Source organism: Eurosta solidaginis, chromosome 3, assembly GCF_040869045.1.
Source record: "Eurosta solidaginis isolate ZX-2024a chromosome 3, ASM4086904v1, whole genome shotgun sequence".
In the NCBI taxonomy this organism is placed as follows: Eukaryota; Metazoa; Arthropoda; class Insecta; order Diptera; family Tephritidae; genus Eurosta; species Eurosta solidaginis.
The window spans coordinates 76,418,485-76,426,992 of NC_090321.1; the positions used below are offsets into that span (position 1 = coordinate 76,418,485).

Genomic DNA, 8,508 nt, shown 5'->3' on the forward strand with positions numbered 1-8,508 from the left:
GGCGCCGTGGCTTAGTTGGTTAAAGCGCCTGTCTAGTAAACAGGAGATCGTGAGTTCAAATCTCGCCGGGGCCTTCATATGTGAACCCAACGTATTTTACAAATTTTTTAATTTTGAGAAAAAATTTTACTGATTAGCGTACAATGACCCCTTAATCAATTTTAAATATCAATACCTTTATGCGTAATATATAAACATTAGCCCAATGTTATACTCAGTTGTGCACTGAATTAGAGTTGGCAAATATTCGTGTACCTGTGATTTCGCCACAGCTACTGAAACATCACCGTAATTTTCAGCGATAGCTTACATGGAGTATTCGTGAATAGGTGTTTTTTTCCAAGCGAGCTTGAAAAAAACGCTTCAACTAGCTAAACAGTTTCATTATGCCAAAACCATACAGATGGTGGAAGTTTATCAGCTAATTGTTACTTTTTTTCGCTGCTATGACATTTCTACTCCTAGCGCAGTATGTTTTTGACACTCAACCAGAGAATTACAAAAACAAAATACATGAAATGCGTGTGTTTGTTTGTATGCCGCCACGCTGTTATTTTGTTATTTTTGTTTATCTGCACATTCCTATGTTCATTTCATTCGCTCGTTCACAATAGTGCCCTATTTTTGAATATGCAACACTATACAACACTATCAATCAGGTCGACAATTACCTAAGCGGTTTCAACTGAAAGCGCTTACCCTTCAAAAAATGCGAGTACTCCATAAATAGTGTAAGGAATACTCCTTTGGCAGTATAGGAGTGTTCCAAAACTAATCTGTATTCATACAAAAAATGTGCTCCAATTAACATTGCGATGTCCTAGGAGAGGATTAGGTGATCCCACTCTCGCTTTTTTTGTGAGTATTCCATAGAGTACATACGTGAGATTACTTTCCAAAGTACTTTCACTGTAGTACTCCATGGAGCAACCACAGAGGATCATATGCCAAAGTACTAAAGAGGAATTGTGTCGGAATGTGTTCATAACTGTATATCAGAAAAACATTTATTAATATGCAGTTCTTTGGTGACTAAAAACAGTTGTGTGACCAGTTTACTGTTGGTCGATTTACGTTCTGATTTATTTTACCTTTTAGTGTATACAAAGTACCTATATAACTCTCTCTAAAGTTAATTGGTATGCGTTGAACATTTGTGCTAATGCTTACTTAGGCTCTTTTGACCATTAGCGTTTGGTGCAAATAAAAACAAACTTATTTCACCATTCCAGCCCGACGTTTCGCTAGTCTCTCTAGCTTTTTCAAGGGCGATCTGTGTATTTTAATAACAAAAAGCAATACATTAATATAAAAACAGAAAAGGCATAAGTGCGTAACATTTCAATGTTAGTAATCACAGTATTACATACAAACAAATATCACAAAACAAGAGGCAAAAACACTTCGAATAATATAACACGATTTATATAGAAAACTCACATAATTGGACTATTTAAACAAATTTGTTAGAACTAAAAATATTTTCGGTACCATTCCATAGTGGTATCATTGTCATACTAAAAACGAATTAATGTTAGAGACAGAGGGTGTAGGCAGCAGCAACGTCATCTGTATCTTCCTTTTTGTTTATTGTCTTGTCTCTTCTTTGCAATATTCGCAGGCTTTCTAATGTGTACCTGGCTTTTCCTTGTTTATTTTTGTCTCTTTCTTTTTTTTTGGAGTCTTTCCTTTAATTTAAACACATTCTTGACATTATACTCTTCGGACGTTACATTTTTAATTCTATCTCCTATATATTTTGCTAAATGGTAACAGGGAACATTTACGGACGATACGATAGGACGTAAGGGTGTGTTGGGTTTATGGATTTTAATGTTAATGGTCAAAAGAGCCTAAGTAAGCATTAGTAAATGTTATAAATAAATTGACCGGAAAATCACAAAATTGTGCTAATATTTATGTATATACATATCATAGACAGAGAAACTTGCTCTGGAACATGTAATCCAACAATTTTTGCAGGGTAGCCAACTCAACTCGATTACTTTTTATTGTTGCTTTCCAGGCAATTCGGTAAGCTAGCTAGTGTTTTAATTGTAACAGTTAGCAAAGAAATACAGCTAAGGATTGAATGTGACAGCATTATTTCCCGCTACCAATCACAGACTCAAACATACATAGCTCTCATCACAGGAACAAATCGCTTCTATGCTATGAACCAATATGATGAGTAAGTTACTTAAGCTGCGACTGAATAACAGCAGATGTCCCAAAAAATTACGCAGAGTTTATTATTCGCAACACAATCTGCAGGGAAAAATATAAAACTGATTCCTGTTGGCGGTATTTGTTTATTTTTTTTTTCAGTCACAGTCACGGTTAAAAGCCGCTGTGACTGAGAGGTCACAGTCACAGATAACATTGTTCCTCAAAAATCACGGGATCGACCAACATTCACTGAATGTAATAATTTTTTATGTAGGTATGTATACCGTAAGTGTATCGAAATGCATACTTTCATATACATACTGTAACGAATTAACTGAAATTCCGCTTATTCCAAATCTTCTGCTAACGTTCGAATCACTAAACTGTTGAATAACTCCAATATTGAATAATGCAAAAATGGCCTTTATTAAAGTACTTCACAATAATAACACTTATACTTCGCAACTTATAGCTTGCTTAAACCAAAATGATAGTCGTGCCTCAACTGTTGCTGCTTTTATACTGTGCGGTTTCCTCGTTGACATATTTCTAGGCGCTTCTATTTCCAGAACTTACTTGTTAGTTATCAGCTATAAAATTACTCAGCTATAACTACAGATGCACGATTTTATAGCTTCTCTCATAGCCCATGCGCGTGTATATGTGAGTGATACTTGCACAAATGATTGCATACTTTTGGGAGTAACTCAGATATATGCATGTGTTTGTGCGTTACTCTCCGCTGCCTGTATGGACATATGGGTAGACATAATGATTGATTTGTTGATGTGCATACAAGTCACTGCTTAATATCGGCTTAGAGATGATAGTACCCCTTAGTGTTGCTAGTATTCGTCACAATACATATGTATGTAATGATATTATTGTATGTTCCGGGAAATTTTAGCAGAAATCTGTTAAGGACCAGCCCATACTTTTAAACAAAATGATAGGATGCTATAGAAATGCATAAAGCAACATTTTTGCGAAAAATTATTTTATATCAATGGTTTTTTTTTTGTAATTCAAAATTGACATTGTTAAAATGAATGCGAGGAAATAAATTAAATTAATACTTTCAACTGTTTAATTTGGCCTACGGTGGCAATAGTTTCGAGTGCATAAGTTCTCAATATTTTGTACCCGATGCTGTTTACGAAGTATTGAGTAAGTATCGATACATTACTTAATCTCGATTTCCTACATGTTTAAGACCTTCGTAAAGTTGACATAGTAATATTGCCTTAGACATAACCATATTTTTACTGAAGCATATCTATTAGCATCGGTTATCGGTGCCTTAACCTAAAAAATTTTAAAATTGAAAAAAATTAATAAAATTAATAACAAATTGCATAATTAATACGGCAGTGGGTCAAAACGTATGCAAAACAAAAAATAAAAGATCGAAGAAGTTAATAAATTCATCAACTCAAATATTTATAGGTTATGGATATTGCGAAAACCCAAAAACCGATTGTATGGCTATGATATGGTTATGGCTAGGACGTTGTAGTATGATACCATTGACTAATTACATTGATTTCCATAAGGTTGGTTGAATCAGCTGTTGTACATGGATATGGATATGGATATGGCAAGTTTACCAAAGTACAGTCAATTTACACGATAATTTGGGAAACAATTGAGATATCTTCAGCAAACTTGGTACAAAAGATTATATGTAAAAGTCCACTGTAATTTTTTGAGGTACGTCCATTTTTGAGTGGCCGTCCCCCAAACAAGTACTCCATATTATAGGATAGGCTTTACAATCGCTGTAAATATCCAGTGAGAGAGGGAGAGGGCGACAGACCTCAGGTACATGCAAGCATTCCTTACATGCAAAAAAGTGCCTTTTCACTCTTTCCTCCACGTTAAGCTTTAACGCAATGCCTAAGAAGAGACCTAATTAGTACTCCTTATATTCCAAGGCTTCTCTATTTTCATAACCACCCTATGCAGCGCCGTGTCTACCGACTTGCTCTTAGTGTACGCATGTTGTGTGAACAGTTTTTCACCCATATTGGACTTTATATACACATCTTTCACAGCATTTCAAAGGTTTTGAACCCATTGCGAAGTTCCTCCCTTATGGGAGGTTAGCTGCGTCAGCCGAAACAAATACATGCATTCAACGAAGGAGACGTTCTGGCCTAGTCCCTTATACTCGTCGTTATTGTTGTAGCGATAAAGATACTCCCCGAAGGTTTTGAGGAGTGTTATCGATGCTGATAATCCTTTGCCAGGCATAGATCCGGTAAGTTCCGGAAACAAACACCATTAAAGTACTAGCCCGATCGTCTCGGAAACGATTTAATGCGACCACGTTGACACTTCTTGGCCATCCATATATGTATGATAAACTCATATTTGTAACAGTGTTCGCCTCGCGAAGGTGTGGTTGACAATTGGATTGCGAAAGCTTTGAATTGCGCTTATCAACCCCTTAGATTCCCTCGTTTCTTCAAAACACTAGTTGCCCCATGCTGTTCACGCTCAAAGGCGACCTAAGGCCGCATTTCAGAGTACCTCCACACTGTCAACGTCTATGAATAGTCGTGGTTCTCGTGGAACAGTTTTAACGACTTGTTGTGTCAAGTGATGAAATGAAAAAAAAAAATTTATAAAAATGTGTTAAAATGTACTAAAATGTACTAAAATTTGTTTTCACAGAACAAGAATTCCCCAGCATAGTTAAAATAAATAGGTTAGATTATGACGAAACTAGTTCGTGCAGACTCTGGTCATTTCAATATTCTGTTAATCCTTGCAATTGAAGCTGGTACAAGTGTGGATTATTTCGGGATATATCGAGTGCAGTTAAAGTCCCGTACATTTTTCGGCTTAATTTGGTATTTCTCAGCAGGGATTCCAAGCATAACGTTTCAATATTCACGGCTTAACGGCAACCGCTTTCGTACCCAAGGTCATTAGCAAAACAGAAAATTAGGCATTTCCAACAGTAGGATTTAAATCTAGGAATTTGCACATCAACTTTCCTACATATGCACATATGTATTAGAGGTTTACGCCGACAACTGTGACAAGGGATCGGCGTAAACCTCTAAACTGAATTGCTGGACTTTAAAGTATGACATTGTCCACAACTAATGAATATGGAAACATACTACTGGTGTCAATGGAATGTTTGGCCATCTGGAACAATATCATAAAGTTGCGGATGAGTATCTGGGAGGCTTGTAATACGAAAATTAAAAAAAAAAAAAAACAATATTTGGAAAGGTTTTTTTTTATATGCTTTTAAGGAAATAGAAGTTTCGGCCATCGGGAAAGATCCGCGGTTTTGCCTCAAAATTTCGCGGATCGTTCAAAAAATTTCAGGAGTAGCTCCTTGCGGAGGTAGGGGGAAATACTTAAAATGGTCACACTTTTGTAGCGTAGTTTCACCGAAGGAGATGTTCTGGGCTAACTTTAATACTGGTTACCCACAAGGGCGACTTACGGTTGCTATCAATTATCTACTAATAGTCATGACTCTCGTGGCAGTTTTAACGATGAGCATCAATGCTCGCTTATTGTTGATCGCGCCAAAGGGCGCCTTCAGTTTTTTCGGCTGTTTCTAAGAGCTACAATTCCCGACGTGCGAACAGTAGCAATCCCGACCACCAATCGCTACCACGCATCCTGGCCATTATACTATATGCCAACACAGAAGCTATAGGACTGCGACTTCGAAACCACACCTTCGTCGACGTCAGTTTCCTAGAAGTTCTAGGTGTAGCTCTGAAGACTTTCTGATGGATGTTTTTGCCGCCCTCGAAATCATAAGCAGTCTAATTGGATATCATTGCGTAACTCATGGGTGAAAATTGTATAATCCTTGGCGCATCTACATAATTTAAACTTTACAAGGACCATGGGTGAAAGTTTTAAAATGTAGACCAAAATTTGCAGACGTTTGTGTTCGAAATATTGACTTCAATAGTCTTCGTTGCCAGCCTTATGATATAAGAGCTCATTATGGATGACCGCTTTCAGTTTTCAGACTAGCTCGACTATCCTATGCGTTAGGGTAGTAGAACACCCGGTCATTTGTTCGACTGTCTTGGGAAAGCTTTTGCTTCATCACTTTGAGTGTTCTTGCGAAGGACAAAGCTTAACCTGGTTAAAATATGTGCCTACGTATTCACTTTTGTAACAGGAGCCGTAACGTGTAGGTGATATTTAAGCACGATTGATAAGCTATATCAATTGTGATACACTCCAAGGGACTAGTTAGGAATAGGGCCACCAACTTTAGGAAATGTCAAACCGGGAGACTTGGCTGTTGAATGATGAAGTACGAAAATCAAAATTAACTTCTCAGATTTTCAAACCCCGGCAGCCTACTAAAGGATTTTGCATCACCGGTTTTCTTTTTAAAAAATGTTTACCTTTTTCTGGCAATTTGCTTTTTTTAACAACTTGAGGACAATTTGGAAACATGTTGGACTTGGATCATTTGATTTAAATTCATTGTTCTTTATTAATTTTTTGAAAAAAATATGCGAAGTGAGCGTTCAAATTTATTATATAACATTTCGTTTAGAGTTTGGTTTTAATAACTTGGTGAATTCGGTGATGCAAAATCCGTGTTAAGCTGACATTGAAAGCGCCTATTTTCTCAAATAAGTTTTGAACGGTTAGAAAGTGTTGCATTTCGTAATTGGATTTTTATAACTGGCAGTAATGCTCATCCCTTGACACCCCTTTCGACCATATCGGACCAATTTTCGAAATTAACAATAAATCGCCTAGACAGCCTTAAAAGAATAGAAAATATAGTAACGCGCCGAACGCCGCCATGCCGATATTTTTGACATTCGGTGGCGGCGTGCGAAAAATGACGAAAATCGGCGGCGGGGGTGGCGTTTATCGGCGGCATATATCTCTAATATGTATGTTCATACGCACTCCAATCACAAAGAGTTTACATCCTGCGGCAAGGACTTATTCGATTTCTCTGCCGGTGTGTTTCTCATATTTCTAATACAAAATGCACCACTTTGTTTAGCGTTTAAAGTTTCATTGTGACTGATGTCATCGGCATTTTTGTCCCTTTTGCTGTCATTATCGCATATTGTTAGTTAACGGATGGATTTGTAAATATGCATACTTTCAGTTACAAACTACAGTTTCTAACTGCATAATAGAATCACTTACGAAAAATTTAGCTGACGTCTCCCTGGGCAGTTGCAAGTAATTAGCCGTGTTTTTTACACGCGTATACGTTTCGTTTGCGCGTGAAAAAAAACGCCTATCCTCGCTTAGATAATGCTTAGGAGATACATCTAGCGGCAGTGGTTAAACAACTAGCTACAGATACAGGGTGTACCGAAAACCGGAGACACACCCTCTGTTGTATTTCTGTGTATACCATATAGCTGAATCAGTTGTGATAAATAGTGGACGCGCCATATATATAACACTTCTATATCAATACCTTCCTATCTTCCTAATGTGCAAATTTTCTGTCAATCATTATTTGCTGAAACTGTGCAAATGAATGTTCTGCGCATGCGCGGGCTTTGTTAGTGTTAGTGAATTTTATTAGCGTGTGTAAAAAAAGTATTAAAGGGGTTGAACGGGTCACTATCCCCTTTACCCAACTTCTGCATACTAATTGTATGTATTTATTATTTAAGCATAGGCTGCAGCCAAACAAAGTACATTATTTACATAAATAGTAAAGAAAAAAACGAGGCGAAGAATTCATATTTTTGATATGAAAAAAATTCAAATATACATGTATAAAAATATACTTATACATGCATCCCAACGAGCATTTCTTTAAACGTTTTTAAAAATAATTTAAAGTGAATTAGCTTGAACAAACGATATATAAACGTTTTAAAAATTTTACTTATTTTGAGTTTTCTAATGAAGTAAATTTTTGATGAAGTAAACAAAATATGAGTAGGTACTGGGCTGGCTGCTATTGGTGTTGAAATAATATCAATTTTGTAAATTTTTTTCTAACATACTCTTTTTCGTCCGTGCTTTTTTTCGTTTCAAAAAACAAACGAGGCTAAGGGCTCATTTACATACGTATATCTGCACACTCAGCACAAATCGGTAATGCTATTCTGCGGAGTTCTTAAAACAATAAAAATTTTATTATACTAATGGAAAACAAAAGCTTGCTTTTTCATTTGGAGAAAGAAATAGCCTAATGTACAATATTGATAGAAGCAAGACGGCTTGTTGAAATATACATATATTTAAACCCCTTTTTTACAAAAACTAAACGACAGCCTTGATATTTTGTCTCCTTCTCGCGTTTTATATCTGTACTATAATGTTTGACAGGCTGCACAGTTCAGTAGTAGCGATATA

General features: G+C 36.4%; 1 non-coding gene across 1 annotated transcript; it reads left to right on the forward strand.

Moving 5' to 3' along the window:
* TRNAT-AGU (transfer RNA threonine (anticodon AGU)) lies at positions 1 to 74 on the forward strand. Its single transcript has one exon. It is a non-coding gene; the product is annotated as a tRNA-Thr (tRNA).
* Positions 75 to 8,508: the final 8,434 nt, after the last annotated feature.